Raw genomic sequence first — 16914 nt, forward strand, 5'->3', positions numbered from 1 at the left:
ATTTTGCCTGGGAAGCATGCGCAGTGGAGGCGACGGGTTGGAACGTCAGCAGAGAAGCGCGAGCCAAGCAGATGGAGGTGTGAGCATGCGCGACCGGGGGCGGGGAGGAGGAAGAGGGCGTGAGTAAAAGCATGCGTAGCCGGATGACGTGAGCATATGCATGCTTAGCGGGGGAGGTGTGGTGGTGTCGTGAGTATGCGCATGCGGGGTCGGGTGACGTGAGTTTATGCATGCGTAGCAGGGGAGGTGTGGTGGTGTCGTGAGTATGCGCATGCGGGGTCGAGTGGCTCTGGGCTTCTGAAAGCACCGGGAGGTGAAGGGGAGAGAGCGCGGCTCTGAGCACAAAATACCGGGGAGATAGCTGGTAAGTTAGGGCTGGTTTACACTGTTTAAATACGCCGCGGAAATATCGAATGGAATCAGTGTGGTGGTGGAAGTCGAGTTATGTAAGAACACCCACTGCTGTTCTATTGAATGGTGTGAGGTGTTAAAATTCCGGCAAAGGCCTAAAGTAGGTGGAAGCCACGGGATTGCCATCAATATAAACTGATTAAATATCCAGCGAGGGTGGCTCTTAGCTTAGGTTTTCCGGATTATTTTGTTGAGGAAGGTGGAGTGTCAGAATGTAGTTCTTTATCCTCTCAGAGGGTTTTTTTTTAGTAATTTTGACTCGTTCATTCCCGTTTCAAGTCGATAAATTTGACTTAAATACAGTTGCACAAGGTTTTCTATCTGAATGTCATTTAAAGCATTTGCTATGGCATTGATTATATATAATAAATGTGGTAGATAAAAGTAGTTTGTAAAACTTCCCTAAAATTGCCACCTTTGGGACTGATGTATGATATTACCTTCTGTATAGATAGATGGATTTCACTAAGCACTTTAGCGTGATTATGGTACACAGTGCTATTAGATGCCATTACAGGGAGTACAGGGGAAGTAGAACCGGTGCAAAATAGTTTCCATGCCAGTCAGTACAACACTGTTTACCTAGGAACGAATGTTGGTTTTCAGATGGATTCCAATTTTCCTGCTTTGTTAGCTGAGATGAGAGGTGACTGAATCCCTGTTGTGAAAAAAGCTTCAGTCAGGCCCAGAATCTTACTGAATAGCTCGAATATTCTGTATTGTAGCAGTATAAATATTTCTTTCTAATCAGGATTTATTTTTATAAAGGAAGATTTTAAGAGGAAGATTAGAATACATCTTCCCTACTACTTAGTACTGTTTTAATTTTGAAGTTGAAAATATGAACTACTTTATCGAGTGAGGATGTACCCTTTTTGTTGGATTTGTAGTAATTAGCAACACTTTTACCCATTTTTAGGATGGTTGTAGGCATACCCCTAAAGATACTCTTCCACTTAAAGGAGTGATAATTGGCACTGACACTGTTGTGCTCAAGAAAATGTTAATAGCAAGCCTGTGAATTTATAACAGTAGACAAGCTAGACATCCTAAGGCAGAAAGACAGCAACATTCGTCTTGCTTACAAGATTTTTAAGGGAAAGGATACACATTTGATTTAATAGAATTAATGTCGATGAAAAGACTTTTTAAATTGAGTTTCATAATTGTGGCCCATGGGTTTTCTAAAGAGAGAACATGAAATTCATTAACCAAACAAAACTGACAAGAAATCCCATGATTCTTCACAAGCCAAACCACATAAAGACTTGCATTTATATAGCACCTTTTGTGACTTCAGGACATTCTTTACAGTGCTTTACAGCCAATTAAATACTTTAGAGGTGTAGTCACTTTTGTAAAGTAGGAAATGCGGCAACCAATTTGCATACAGTAATTGACTTTCAAATGACAATGTGGTAGTGACCAGAGGATCTGTTTTAATGATGGTTGAAGGATAAACATTTGCCAGGGCACCAGGGAGAACTTAATTGGTCTAATTTGAAATAATGCCATGGGATCTTTTACATCTACCTGAGAGGACGGGCAGGACTATAGTTTAACATCTCATCCAAAGGATAGACCTGTTTCCTGGCAGAGAAATGTTTGAAACAAACATGAAAAATGCTGGAAAAACTCAGCAGGTCTAACAGCATCTGTGGAGAGAAAGACAGTGTTAAAGTTTTGAGTCCGTATGACACTTTCTTCAGAGCTAGTGCCTTGTATAGTTTTAGCAAGATTTCCCCATTTTTATATTCCATTCCCTTTGAAATAAAGGCCAACATTCCATTTACCTTTCCTATTACCTGCTGAACTTGTATGTTAGCTTTTTGGGATTCATACATGAGGACCCCTAAATCCCTCCATGCTGTAGCTTTCTGCAGTCTTTCTCCATGTAAATTATATTCAACTCTTCTATTCTTCCTGCCAAAATGCATAACCTTACGTTTTCCCACATTATATTCTATCCAAGTTTTTGCCCACTCACTTAACCTGGCTATATCCCTCTGTAGACTCTGTCATCCTCATCACTTGTTTTCCCACCTATTTATTTTCTCATTCGCAAACTTGGCGATAGTACATTCACTTCCCTCATCTAAATCATTAATGTATATTGTAAATAATTGTGGCCCCAGCACTGATCCCTGTGGCACTCCACTAATTTTTTTTAACTCACTTATAGGATGTGGGCTTTGCTGGCTGGGCCAGCATTTATTGCCCATCACTAGTTGCCCTTGAAGTGAGCTGCTGCCTTGAACCGCTGCAGTCCATGTGGTGTAGGTACACCCACAGTGCTGTTAGGAAGGGAGTTCAAGGATTTTGACCCAGTGACAGGAACAGCAATATATTTCCAAGTCAGGATGGTGAGTGACTTGAAGGAGAACTTCCAGGTGGTGGTGCTCCCATCTATCAGCTGCCCTTGTCTTTCTAGATGATAGTGGTCGTGGGTTTGGAAGGTGCTGTTGAAGGAGCTTCAGTGAATTCCTGCAGTGGATTTCAGAGATGGCACACACTGCTGCTATTGTGCATTAGTGATGGAGGGAGTGAATGTTTGTGGATGAGGTACCAATCAAGCGAGCTGCTTTTTCCTGGATGGTGTTGAGCTTCTTGAATGTTGTGGGAGCTGCACTCATCCAGGCGAGTGCCTTGTAGATGGTGGACAGGCTTTTGGGAGTCAGGAGGTGAGATATTCGTTGCACAATTCCTAGCCTCTGACCTTCTCTTGCAGCCACAGTATTTATATGGCTAGCCCAGTTCAGTTTCTGGTCAATGGTAACCCCCAGGATGTTGATAGTGGGGGATTCAATGATGGTAACGCCATTGAACATCAAGGGGCGATGGTTGGATTCTCTCTTGTTGGAGATGGTCATTGCCTGACACTTGTGTGGCGCTAATGTTACTTGCCATTTGTCAACCCAAGCCTGGATATTGTCCAGGTCTTCTTGCATTTGGACATGGACTGCTTCAGTATCTGAGGAGTTGCAAATGGTGCTGAACATTGTGCAATCTTCAGCAAACATCCTCACTTCTAACCTTATGATGGAAGGAAGGTCACTGATGAAGCAGCTGAGGATACTACCCTGAGGAACTCCTGCAGCAATGTCCTGGAGCTGAGATGACTGACCTCCGACAACTAGAACCATCTTCCTTTGTGCCAGGTATGACTCCAACCAGCGGAAAGTTTTCCTCCTGATTCACATTGACTCCAGTTTTGCTACGGCTCCTCGATGCCACACTGTCAAATGTGGCATTGATGTAAAGGGCAGTCACTCTCACCTCACCTATGGAGACCAGCTCTTTTGTCCATGTTTGAACCAAGGTTGTAATGAGGTCTGGAGCTGAGTGGCTGTGGCAGAACCCAAACTGGGTGTCAGTGAGCAGGTCATTGCTGAGAAAATGCTGCTTGGATAGCACTGTTGATGACCCCTGCCATTACTTTGCTGATGATGGAGAGTAGACTGATGGGGAAGTAATTGGCTGGGTTGGATTTGTCCTGCTTTTTGCTGCCCAGGTACATCCTGCACAATTTTCCAGATAGCCAGGTACATGCCAGTGTTGTAGCTGTACTGGAACAGCTTGGCTAGGGGCACGGCAAGTTATGGAGCACAAGTCTTCAGTACTATTGCCGGAATATTGTCACGGCCCATAGCCTTTGCAGTATCCAGTGCCTGTATCCAGTATCCAGGAGTGAATCGAATTGGCTGAAGACTGGCATCTGTGATGCTGGGGACCTGTGGAGGAGGCAGAGATGGATCATGCGCTAGGCACTTCTGGCAAATGCTTATCTTATAGCCTTATCTTTTGCACTGATGTGCTGGGCCCCTCCATCATTGAAGATGGGGATATTTGTGGAGCCACCACCCCAGTGAGTTGTTTAATTGTCCACCACCATTCATGACTGGATGTGGCAGGACTGCAGAGCTTAGATCTGATCCGCTGGTTGTGGGATCGCTGTGACAGGCAGGTTGGTGAGGATGAGGTCAGGTATGTTTTTCCCTCTTGGTTCCCTCACCACCTGCTGCAGACCCGGTCTAGTAGCTGTGTCAGTTAGGACACTTTGTCCACTACTGAGCCACTCTTGGTGATGGACATTGAAATCCCCCGCCCAGAGTGCATTCTGCACCCTTGCCACCCTCAGTGCTTCATTCAAATTGTGTTCGATACAACTGAGGGCATTTAAGAGTCAACCTCATTGTTGTGGGTCCGGAGTTCCTTCCCTAAAGGACATTAGTGAACCAGATAGGTTTTTACAACAATCGACATGGTCATCATTAGACATTTAATTCCAGAATTTTATTGAATTCAAATTCTACCATCTGCTGTGGCAGGATTCGAATCTGGGTCTCTAGAGCATTACCTTGGGTCCCTGGGTCTACTAATCCAGCGACAGTACCTCTACTCCATCGCCTCCAAAAATGCAGGTTGCCATCCTGAAAATGCCCCCATTATCCCAACTCTCTTTTCTGTTAGTTAGCCAATCCTGTATCCATGCTAATATACTACCCCCAGCACCATGGGCTTTTATCTTATTATAAAGTGGTACCTTCTCGAACACCTGTTGGAAATCCAAATATTTTACATCTTCTGGTTCCCCTTTATCTATACTGCTTGTTACCACCTCAAAGAATTGTAATAATTTGTCAGGCATGATTTCCCCTTCATGAAGCCATTCTAAACTCTGCTTGATTATATCTGCATTTCTAAATGCTCTGCTATTCCATCCTTTTATGATAGACTCCAACATTTTCCCAATGACGGCTGTTAAGCTAACTGACCTATAGTTACCCTTTTTTTTGTCTCCCTCCCTTTTTGAATAAGGACATTACATTGGCAGTTTCCCAATCTTCTGGGACTTGTCCAGAATCTAAGTAATCTCGGAAGATTACTACCAAGGCATCCACTATTTGTGTAGCTACTTCCTTCAATATCCTAGGATGCAACCTATCAGGTCCAGGGGACTTATCAGCCTTTAGCCCCATTAGTTTCCCTAGTACTTTTTTCTCTGGTGATAGTTATTGTATTTATTTCCTCCTCCCACCCCCCCACCCCCCTTTGCCCCTTGACTATTTAATATTTTTGGAATGCTATTTATGTCTTCTATCATTAAGACTAATATAAAGTATTTATTCAACTCCCCTGCCATTTCCTGGTTCCCCATTATTATTTCTCTAGCCTCATTCTAGGGGCCTATGTTCACTTTGGCCTCTCTCTTCCTTTCTATATATTTAAAGAAGCTCTTACTGTCCATTTTTATATTATTTGCTAGCTTACCCTCAAAGTTTATTTTTTCCCTCTTTTTTGGTTGTCTTTTGTTGATTTAAAAAATTTTTTCCCAAATCTCTGGCTTACCACTAATCTTTGCCACATTGTATGTTTTTTCTTTCAATTTGATACTATCCTTAACTTCCTTTGGTTAACCATGGTTGGTTTATCCCCTTCCTAGAATCCCTCCTTCTCACTGGGATATATCTTTGTTGTGAGCCGTGATCCATTTCCTTAAATGTCAACCGTCTTTTCTGCTAAACTCCTTTGCCATTCCACTCCAGCCAACTCTGTCCTCATTCCTTTGTAATTACCCTTATTTAAATTTAGCACAATTGTTTCCGACCCAAGTTTCTCACTCTCAAACTGCTAAATGCTACCATGTTATGTTCACTATTTCCTATGGGATCTTTGAACTCTTACACCTGTCTCATTACACATTACCAGATCCAAAATAGCCTGATCCATGGTTGAATCCACAACATAAAAGAAAACCTCCATAGAGCTGCATTTTATGTCCCCCTGCTGGCACGTTTGAAGGTGGAGGGGAGCTTGTAATATGCACCAAATGGCCTTCTCACCTGCCCCCTGGCCTATGTCCCATTTTACGGGAGAGTAGGCAAGGAATCAGGCTGTCTGACCACCCTTATTCCCATTGAGGCCCTTAAGTGGCCAATTAATGGTCACCTGAAGGCCTCAATCCACCTCCTCTGCTATTTTACCCACAGTGGGTGCGGGTGGCAGGGGGCCACATCAGGTGGGTAGCCTGGCAGTTTTAGCTTCATAGATTGGTTCGGGCAAAGGAGGGGGAACTTCCTTTGAGGGTCCTCTGTGCCCATTGGAGGCATCCCCTGCCCCCAAAGTCATATCTTCCCTCTGATCCTCATCCTTAACCCTCAAGCCCAGTCCCCAACCCTGCTCGCTGTGGTCTGCCAGCAAGGCTGTGCCGATACCTGGACTTAATGAAGTCCAGCTCTATAATCTCCTCGTGTTCAAAGATTGCCTGTAGTCCCAGCAGTGGCAACTGCTGGAACCTGGCGCTACTGGGCAAATCAGATTGGCCAGCAGCTCTCTAAGGCAGGACTTCCTCTCCAGATGGCAGCAGAAGTCTCACCTTGAGCTAATTAACACTGCTGCACTGCAGGGCAGCCAATTTTTTCGTGGGTGGTCTGCCGATCGACATTTTAGGTGGGGGGTGGTAGAGCACGGGGAATACGCCCAGAAAAGCCAGTCCATAAATTCAGGCTAACCGGGTCAGCATTGAGTATTAAGGGTGATTAAATTTAACCTCTGCGTTCTTGACCTTCATAATGATTTGCATTATCTGATTAAAGAAACCTTGATCAGAATTTTGCCTTCTCTTTGCACGTGAACTGTTTTCATAAAAGTGCAACACTTTTTCTGGACAGTCTCTGAATGTTGTGATAGTAAATTAAGCTATTTACCACGATGAGAGAGTCCACCAGTTGCATTAATAATCAAACCCTGTATTTCCAAATTCAGCACCAGAGTGTGTTTAAGTTCAAGGCCATACCACCTTGTACGGGAAAGAATATAGTGAGGATTTGTGGAGAACCTTTTCTACGAGGAAAGTTTTCAGATGTGCTTTTGTGTTCTTTTAAGAGTTCTGAAATGCTGTGCCCGTAATCTCTGGTGGCTTGAGATTATTGGGCAGGGGCTCCTATAAAGATATTTGTGGAGTTGGTCAACCAAGTCAAGCGATTTCAGATTTTTTGCTCACTTAGATTTCATACAGAAAAGATGCAACTTGCAGATCAGATACATTTTAAGCTCTTATCTAACAAGATGTAGTCCCAGTATCTTGAAGGAGAAACAAGCCTCTAAACATTCTCTTGGGCGAAACAGGTATGTGGCTCCACATATGCTCTGACCTTCACAGTAATGCTAGGCTGTTGTTATGAAGTGGGCTTTCATGTAAAGGAATGGTGTTGGCACACTTGTTCTAAGACTTTATGGCAGATTAATTATATAAAATAAAATGAGAGCCGCTTCATTTATACAGCATGTTCTTGAAACATCTTTACAGTGCTTCACAGCTAATGACCTAATTTTTTGAAGCGTTGTCCTTGCTATAGAACAGTATACATTTACAATCAGTGAGGATGCCAATTAGTCTATTGTGCCTGTGCTTCATAGAACCATGTTGTTTTGTAGGCATGCACAGTAGTCAGTTTGTGCACAGAACGGCCCCTCAAACAGCAAATGAGGTAATCAATTGACCATTTTTGTGGTGGTGGTTGAGGGCTGAACATTCCCCAGGACATCAGGGAACTCCTCTTCAAATAGTGATGCAGGGTGTTTTGCATCATCTTCTATTTAACAAGGAAAGAAATGTGCAGTCTGATATGGTACTGACCTACATGTGGCAGGAAGGTTCAAACCCTGGCCTGAGTGATTTGATCCTGGCGTTGTTTCCGGTCTGAGTGGAGAAATGGCCTCATTCCCCCAGATCTATCCAAGGCAAAAAAAGGAGATCCTTCATTCTTGTTTAGTGACTTGTGCTTGACTATAGATTTTTGTTGAGAACAAGTTTTGGCTCAATTGTGATGTGTCCCAGAGTTTTTTTAATAAATGTGCAGCAAGCCTTTTTTTTTATAGTCTGGGTTCATAAATGACAAATGGGCACTTCAGTATAAGGGTTTAGAAGTATGTCAGTGATCATAGAATTTTACCTTGGCATGAGCCTTTACAAAAAGATGAGTGTAATGATGCCTGATAAAGCCACTTTATTATTTTTTTGGCTATTTTGAGCTTGTTTTTTAATATTTCTGTGCAGGCAGTTAAACCCATCATCTGTCCCTTTGTGAAAGTTGAATAAACAAGCTTGAGATCTGTTCATTTTTCTCCCCATAATTTTGTCAATCTTTTAAAGGGACCTCTTCTGCCTGATCTAGCCAGTTTTGACAAAGGATACTGTCTGAAATGTTAAACCAGTCTTCACTTGAAGATGCTGAATGACTTGTGCATTTCTGATACCTTTTATTTCAGATTGTGTAAAGAAATACAGGAAATTCTGCAATGTTTTTAAAAATCTTTTTAAAAATTGGCCTTGGGATGTTGACACATTGGTGTGGCTGCATTTATTACCCATTGTAGTTGTATTTCTTGATCTGTTGCTGTCCTTGTAGTGATCACTCTCCCACAGTGGTGTTCATATAGGAAATTCTAGGCTACTGACCCAATAGCAATGAAGACATGATGATTTTATCTGTGCAAGTCAGAATGTTGTGTGATTTGGAGATGATAGTGTTCCCATGCCACTGCTGTTTTTGTTTTCCTCAGCAGAGGTCAAAGGGAAGGATGTTGATATTGAAGATACTAAGGAGGAGTGCCATATAAACCATCTTGGCTCATTCATCCATTAAGAAGCAGATACCCCAATGCTTGATATAGCCCATTGAAACATATGTTATAGGAGTCAGTCTTGTGGCTTTACTGTAAATATCTTCCAGGGCTGGTTTCCTTGGTAGCAAGATTGTGACAAGATTAGATGCAGTACTGAAGATGTGGTCTGTAGTATTATGCAATACAGACATGACTTTCTACTAGTATTCTATTGTTTTGGCTATATATATTAAAGCATAGTATTCACTTTGCTTCCACACAGTGTTTGAACATGTTGAGTATTCATCTCACTAAAATAACCTGTGCTGTTGTAATAATTCCATTTTAAAACATTCGATCAAAATTCGTTCCACAGACGCACATACCTGTATAACACAGATTAAAAAGTAATAACATATTTATTCCGTCAATAATTCTTGATTATGCAATCTCTAGTATTTTGAATTCTATTTAGAATGTATGGCCTGCAGAAAGTCGTACAATATATGTCATAGCCAGCAGTGGCACATTATAGCTGACTGATATTATACTTGATACATGTGTAAAAAAAAAATAGTGCTGATGTGCCTTTTATTTCATGAGTTGTGTTTTACTGTATATCAGTATTCCTTATCCAGGAAATTTTTCCTAAACCATTAATTATTGTTCTGATTTTGATTTGAGCAAATAAAACTTTGACTTTGGAAACCAAACATAAATTATCCTATTGGGAAGCAGGTACTGTTGAGAGTTGCCGTTTAGGCATAGCCAGAATTTTCATTGTGATATCTGAATATTTATATTTAAACAGGTCCGTTTTACCAACCTTGCCAAATCCCCCAAGTTTACTTCCAGGTTATAGTTGGCTGCATCAGCTATCGATCAACATCGATGCATCAGGAGTTGGTGCCATTACCAAAATGCAGTTGTAGTTATCACAATCATATAATGCAGCATTTCACTCATTTATCAATGGGAAGTATTCAAGTTCTGTTTCTGCTTTCCCTTCTCACCTTCAAATTGGTGGCAGTATTAGGAGTTGAAAGTTTGAGTTTCTGATTTTGATGGTTTGCTGGACATGCCCTAATTTCACAGAACTAAAGGAAGGATATGAGGGACTGGTCAATTGTTTGTAGTAGCATAACCCAATGTGTCACTACCACCTTCAGGATGTTGGAATGATGGGTTGGGAAAACAACTGGTATGTTGTGCGCATAATGGCCAAGATTGTACGTGAATGTTTTAAATTTTAGGACAAACGTTTTTCAGGCACCCATATACTCTTTGTTCAAAGAATAAGGTTCTCCCTTCGAAGATAGATGTTCTTTTTCTGAAGGTTGTTAATAGGAGGGAGAATTAGAGAGGAGTGGGGACTGGATCATTGAATTTATTCAAGGTAGAGTTAGACAGATTTTTGATAGACAAGGGTTATGGAGGTAGACAGGAAAGAGACCACAACCAGATCAGCCATGATCTTATTGAATGGTGGAGCAGGCTTGAAGGGCTGAAAAGAGCAGTAGTAGACCAAAGTCCTATGTTCCTAAAGTGGCATGAATGAGAACATCTTGAGATCTGCAAACAGAGTAAAAGGCTGGATGTGATGTAGGGAAAGACGAAGCTAAGGGGTAATGTAGAAGGAGAGAAATTATCATCACATTTAAAAAGGAAAAAAAGCTTCAATTTTCATTGGCCTGTAACTTCTGGTGGAATGGCAGTTGATTTGGATTGCCACTCTGCTCGCAATTACTTAAACTTGAAACCCAGCTGCTCCTATTTTGCCCAACCTTCTGACTCAGGCTGGGCAAGATCTCTGTAGCACAGTGGGTTCCCGTGGCCTACAGTCAGGGCAGCTCAGTCGAAGGTAAGTAAGCCATGTCCCTTTCTTACCTGGTTTACGGTAGCTGATGCTGTAAGTTTAAAGGTCCAGCCATTTTAACAAGCCAGGGAGAAGGTAAATGTCTAAGGTAAGTGGGTAGGAGTTCATTGGGGAGAGATGGGGGGGAGGCTGGTGGTGGTAGTGGGTGGTGGGGTCAGGGGATGTCAGTACAATAGTTACCCAGAAGCCAGAATTTTTAATTCTAACTTTTTCTGGGTAACTCTTGCTGTAAGACAGTTTGCGATTTAAATCGCATTTTCGGACGGTTCCCAGTGCAGGGCAATTGCCCAAAGGACATACAAACTAGGAGTAGGCCACTCGGCCCCTCAAGCCTGCTCCACCTTTTAATAAGATCATGACTGATCTGATTGTAACTTCAACTCCACATTCCTGTCTACCCACAATAACCTTTCACCCCCTTGCTTATCAAACATCTATCTATTTCTGTCTTAAAAATATTCAAAGACTCTGCTTCCACTACCTTTCGAGGAGGTGTTCCAAAGACTCACGGCCCTCACAGAAAATTTCTCCTCACCTCTCTCTTAAATGGGTGACCCCTTATTTTTAAATAGTGACCCTAATTGTAGATTCTCCCACAAGGGGAAACATCCTTTCCGTATCCACCCTGTCAAGACCCCTCGGGATCTTTTATATTTCAGTCAAGTTACCTTGTAAACTCCAGCATATACAAGCCTAGTCTGTCCAACCTTTCCTCATAAGACAACCCGCCCATCCAGGTATTAAAGGAAGTTTGAACTCCCAGGCAGTTGCCCTGCAATCTTTATCTGGGAACCCCGGGGGTGGGCAGAATTCCCGAGCACACCTTTGGGGTACCCCTCAGGTACACTGCCCTGGAGCTTGGAAGTTGCGGCTCATTATTCCTTGAGTACTTTGTATTCTCCAGAAATCTCACTTATCACTAAAAGCAGCTTTTTCTGTCACTGCAATCCTATGTCAATTATAAGTAAACAAAATTGTGTTTGTGCTTTGAAATCACTACTTCAGTAAAAACTGATGTGTTCATGTGCATTTATGTCAGGATTTGCAAAACTGGTTAAGTAATGGAATATAGCAGCAGGAATTATTCCATCTGAGGGTCCTGAGGATGGTCTTTGATTTGAAACATTGACTTTTTTTTAAGCGCAGATGCTGCCTTACTGAGTACCTTCAGATTTACTGGGGGTGGGGGGGTTAGCCAACAAACCATGTACAATTTTATACTAAGATGAACTGTCTAGTTAATTCCATATAACACTTCACAGACAAATACTTAAATTTCTCTTAGAAGTGATTTAGTTTCCTATAAGTTGGACTTTACAAACTGCAGTATTGGGCCTGCCCAAGTCCTGACACTACTGGAACAACGTTATTCACTTGAGTTAAGTTCAAAATCATTACAATGGTATAATGTCAGTTCATTTAGTGACCTCTCTTCATTCAAGCTTATAGCTTGAAGAGCATTGTCACTTTAAATCTTCCTCCATTTTTTAATTCATTTAAGAGAGTTGGGCATTGCTGGCTAGGCCAGCATTTATTGCCCATCCCTAATTGTTTTTGAGAAGATGGTGGTGAGCTGCCTTCTTGAACTGCTGTAGTCCATGTGGTATAGGTGTTAGGGAGCACAGTGCTGTTAGAGAGGGAGTTCCAGGATTTTGACCCAGTGACAGTGAAGGAACGGCAATATTACATCAAGAAGGTGAGTGGCTTGGAGAGGAGCTTCCATGTGGCGGTATTCCCATGCGTCTGCCCTTGTCCATTGCATGTTTGTTACATTTCTGTTGTCACAATATGCAATAATAAATGAGTTAAAAGATACTTGCTTTTCTCTGAGCATAATTAAATTTTCAGGGCTACAAATACCAATAAAAATATTGTTTGTTTTTGAATCATTGAATACCATGTCATTGGGATTTGGAAACCAGAGTATAAAAGATTTTTAGCAATTTCATTTCCCACTCCACCAACTTCAGCATCTCCAGAAATAGATTTTCATGAGGTTTTTTTTAGCTTTATACACTTCACTAACAAACTTACAAACTTGCACGATTATTTATCTCCTCATTTCCCTTCCTCGTGTGATTCACTAGTATTAGCTGTTCTTCGGTACCTGTTTTTCTTCGTGTGGCTTTTGAATGTGAATGGTAGTTTGATATTGACTGAGGAGAGAGCATTAGAGTCATGCCAATCCTATTTACTCCTCTAACATTAATATGTGAATGATCCAAGTAAGTTTTCCAACAAGGTACCAGGTAGTGATCAGGTACAGGAGCTGTGGCTAATCTGCCTCCCCTTCATGCCCCAGAAAAACCCCTGCAGACATTGAGATTTATCATAATTTCCCCTACTGCTGCCCAGCTGAGATCAGCTAACTCGAGCACTGTTAGTTTAATCAGAAATTTATAAATGATTCTCATGTTGTATGGGATTTCTGTAAATCCTGCATTTGTGTGTATCCTTAAATGTAAATCTATCTTTTTTAAACAAAATGCTTCATTGCATTGTAACTGGAGCTCTGTATTTTTGATTTTTCTTGCCTCTCTTATTGGTTTCTACAGCTCATTTGCTATCTTTCATTTCTCCTTTTTTTTCCCACCTGGATCTGAACTGAAAAAATACTGCTGGCTTCTCTAAACATTTCTCTTCCTGATGTGTGTTTTGGTTCGGAAGCATATCTAGAAATTACGTTACAGCTATGTAGAGCTCTGGTTAGACTCTGTGTAGAAAATTGCATTCAGCTATGGGCACTGGGACTCAGAAAGAAAATGTGACCTTGGAGATGTTGCAGCGCATTCACCAGAACATTATCAGGGCTAAAAGTGTTACATTTGAGTACAGGTGGTAAAGAGTAGGCTTGTATTCCCTTGGATATAGAAGAATGAGGGTTGATCTAATTGAAGTGTGTAAAATGATTAAATAATTTTATAGAGTAAGTCACTTTTTTTCCTCTGGTGGGAGAGTCCTGAACAAGGGGGTATTATTTTTAAAATTAGAGCCAGGCGATTAGACTGACGTCAGAAAAGGGTGGCGGAAATCTGCAACACACTTTCCCCCAAAAAGCTGTTTGAGGCCAGTTAGTTGAACATTTCAAAACTGAGCTCGATAGATTTTTCTACTATGGGTTACGGAATCAAAGCAGACAGATGGAGTTGGGATACAGACGATTGCCATGATCTAATTGATTGGTGGAACAGGTTTGTGGGGATGAATGACCTGTTCCTATTTCCTAGCCCCTGTGTCTGGCTGAAAGAGTAGACTTGTGGAGCAAATTAAATTGGGGAATAACTTGCCAACTAGTGGCATGCTAAACTGAAGGTTCGGACTGAGCATAGAGAAAACAGAAAATTCTCTTGAGCGTAAGAGGAGAAGTAGAACATATGAATAAATTTGTATGCGGTTTGCCAGATTTTCTTTGCTTATAGGTGTTGGCCCTGCCCACTATTTGTGAAGTATTTTCCTACTATGAAAGCCTTTTCTCATGCCTCGGTACCTGGCCAAAAATTGTTGGTTGAAAAGATAGAGGAGCTTGTGGAATTGTTCTATGTTTAATGAATCTCTGCTTTGCATCATCCTATTGTTATGAATGTATTTTGCTTCTGATTTTTGTGACGAAATAGGCCAGTTCTTGTTTGTAGGTATAATAGGAACAAAATATGTGTAAGTAGTGAATGAAAAAGCAGTTGCATTGATGATATCATGACGCAGTTTGGTCCAGCATTGGAGTAAATGGCATTGTTACCTCTGCCACTGAAAGTGGGTGGAGGTAATAATTTCTCCCCTGTTTGTTGGTCTGCCAGTGAGATGGAAACGCTTAATGAAATGGTTTCTCTTTTCCAGCTTTGTAGATACAAAGCATCAACCAGGCAGGGAAAAATCTCAAAGAGTTGTGTAATTGTGATAACGTTGAGTTAACAGTGTGGTGGAGAAATACGCTCTACTGAGTACCCTCTTGTTTGAAATAGATTCAGCCTCGTGTATGTCAAAGTAGGCAAGAGAAGTAAAATGCAGTATTAAACCAGATTTCCTCTAAGCTACTGGTCCAACTTGTCTTTTGCATGTTCCTACAAGTATAACAAGCTTCACTGAAGGACTGCAAGTTTGAAACCCTTTCAGGTTGGCTTTGACCAGGTTAATGAGTAAATATGACAAATTTCAAATGTCAACTCTGATTTTAAAAGGAGAGGGAGAGCGAAACCAAGTAACTACAAACCTGTCAGTTTAATATCTGTTGTGTGGAATTCATTGGGATTTATCATCGACAGAATAGCTGAGCACTTGGACGAGTATTAGTCAGCATGGATTTGTGAAAGATAGGTCATATCTGACTAATCTAGTTGAAGTTTTTTTCTGAGACCATTCAATGTTAGATAAAGATGTGTCTCTAGATGTTTGCAATATGGGCTTCCAGAGGATAAGAATCTGCACAAGCATCGAATCTGTTCAGTCATCTGGATAATTGGATAAAAACAAAAAGCTAAAAGCTACTGCGGATGCTGGAAATCCAAAACAAAACAAAAACAGAATTACCTGGAAAAACTCAGCAGGTCTGGCAGCATCGGTGGAGAAGAAATCAGTTAACGTTTCGAGTCTTCATGACCCTTCGGCAGAACTGAGTATAGTTAGGAGAAAGGTGAAATATAAGCTGGTCTAAGGTGGGGGGGGTGGTGGGAGAGAGAAGTTGAGGGTGTGGTGATTGTGGAGATAAGCAGTGATAGGAGCAGATAATCAAAAGATGTCACAGACAAAAGGATCAAAGAGGTGTTGAAGGTGGTGATATTGTCTAAGAAAAGTGCTAATTAAGAATGGAAGACAGGATACTCAAGGTACAGCTCTAGTGGGGGTGGGGTGGAAAGACTAACAAGGTTTTAGTTTTAGATTTAAAAATAATGGAAATAGGTGGGAAAAGAAGAATCTATATAAATTATTGGAAAAAAAAGGGAGGGGGGAGAAACGGGGTGGGGATGGGGGGAGGGGGAGTTTAAGATCTAAAGTTGTTGAATTCAATATTCAGCCCGGAAGGCTGTAAAGTGCCTAGTCGGAAGATGAGGTGCTGTTCCTCCAGTTTGCGTTGGGCTTCACTGGAACAATGCAGCAAGCCAAGGACAGACATGTGGGCAAGAGAACAGGGTGGAGTGTTAAAATGGCAAGCGACAGGGAGGTTTGGGTCTTTCTTGCGGACAGACCGCAGGTGTTCCGCAAAACGGTCGCCCAGTTTGCGTTTGGTCTCTCCAATGTAGAGGAGACCGCATTGGGAGCAACGAATGCAGTAGACTAAGTTAGGGGAAATGCAAGTGACATGCTGCTTCACTTGAAAGGAGTATTTGGGCCCTTGGACGGTGAGGAGAGAGGAAGTGAAGGGGCAGGTGTTGCATCTTCTGCGTGGGCATGGGGAGGTGCCATAGGTGGGGGTTGAGGAGCAGAGGGTGATGGAGGAGTGGACCAGGGTGTCCCGGAGGGAACGATCCCTACGGAATGCCGTCAGGGGGGGTGAAGGGAAGATGTGTTTGGTGGTGGCATCATGCTGGAGTTGGCGGAAATGGCGGAGGATGATCCTTTGAATGCGGAGGCTGGTGGGGTGATAAGTGAGGACAAGGGGGACCCTATCATGTTTCTGGGAAGGAGAAGAAGGCGTGAGGGTGGATGCGCGGGATATGGGCCGGACACGGTTGAGGGCCCTGTCAACGACCGTGGGTGGAAAACCTCGGTTAAGGAAGAAGGAGGACATGTCAGAGGAGCTGTTTTTAAAGGTAGCGTCATCAGAACAGATGCGACGGAGGCGAAGGAACTGAGAGAATGGGATGGAGTCCTTACAGGAAGCGGGGTGTGAGGAGCTGTAGTCGAGGTAGCTGTGGGAGTCGGTAGGCTTGTAATGGATATTGGTGGACAGTCTATCATCAGAAATTGAGATAGAGAGGTCAAGGAAGGGAAGAGAAGTGTCAGAGATGGACCATGTGAAAATGATGGAGGGGTGGAAATTGGAAGCAAAATTAATAAATTTTTCCAGGTCCCGACGAGAGCATGAA

General features: G+C 42.2%; 1 protein-coding gene across 1 annotated transcript in view; it reads left to right on the forward strand.

Moving 5' to 3' along the window:
- Positions 1-224: 224 nt before the first annotated feature.
- LOC144691643 (importin subunit alpha-5) overlaps positions 225-16914 on the forward strand; it is a 51472-nt gene continuing 34782 nt past the window's right edge. Inside the window, exon 1 of the mRNA XM_078559944.1 lies at positions 225-364. The gene's annotated coding sequence lies outside the window, so the exon portion shown is untranslated. The remainder of the gene's footprint in view (positions 365-16914) is intronic.

This window comes from Cetorhinus maximus, chromosome 16 (genome assembly GCF_964194155.1).
Source record: "Cetorhinus maximus chromosome 16, sCetMax3.hap1.1, whole genome shotgun sequence".
Lineage (NCBI taxonomy): Eukaryota > Metazoa > Chordata > Chondrichthyes > Lamniformes > Cetorhinidae > Cetorhinus > Cetorhinus maximus.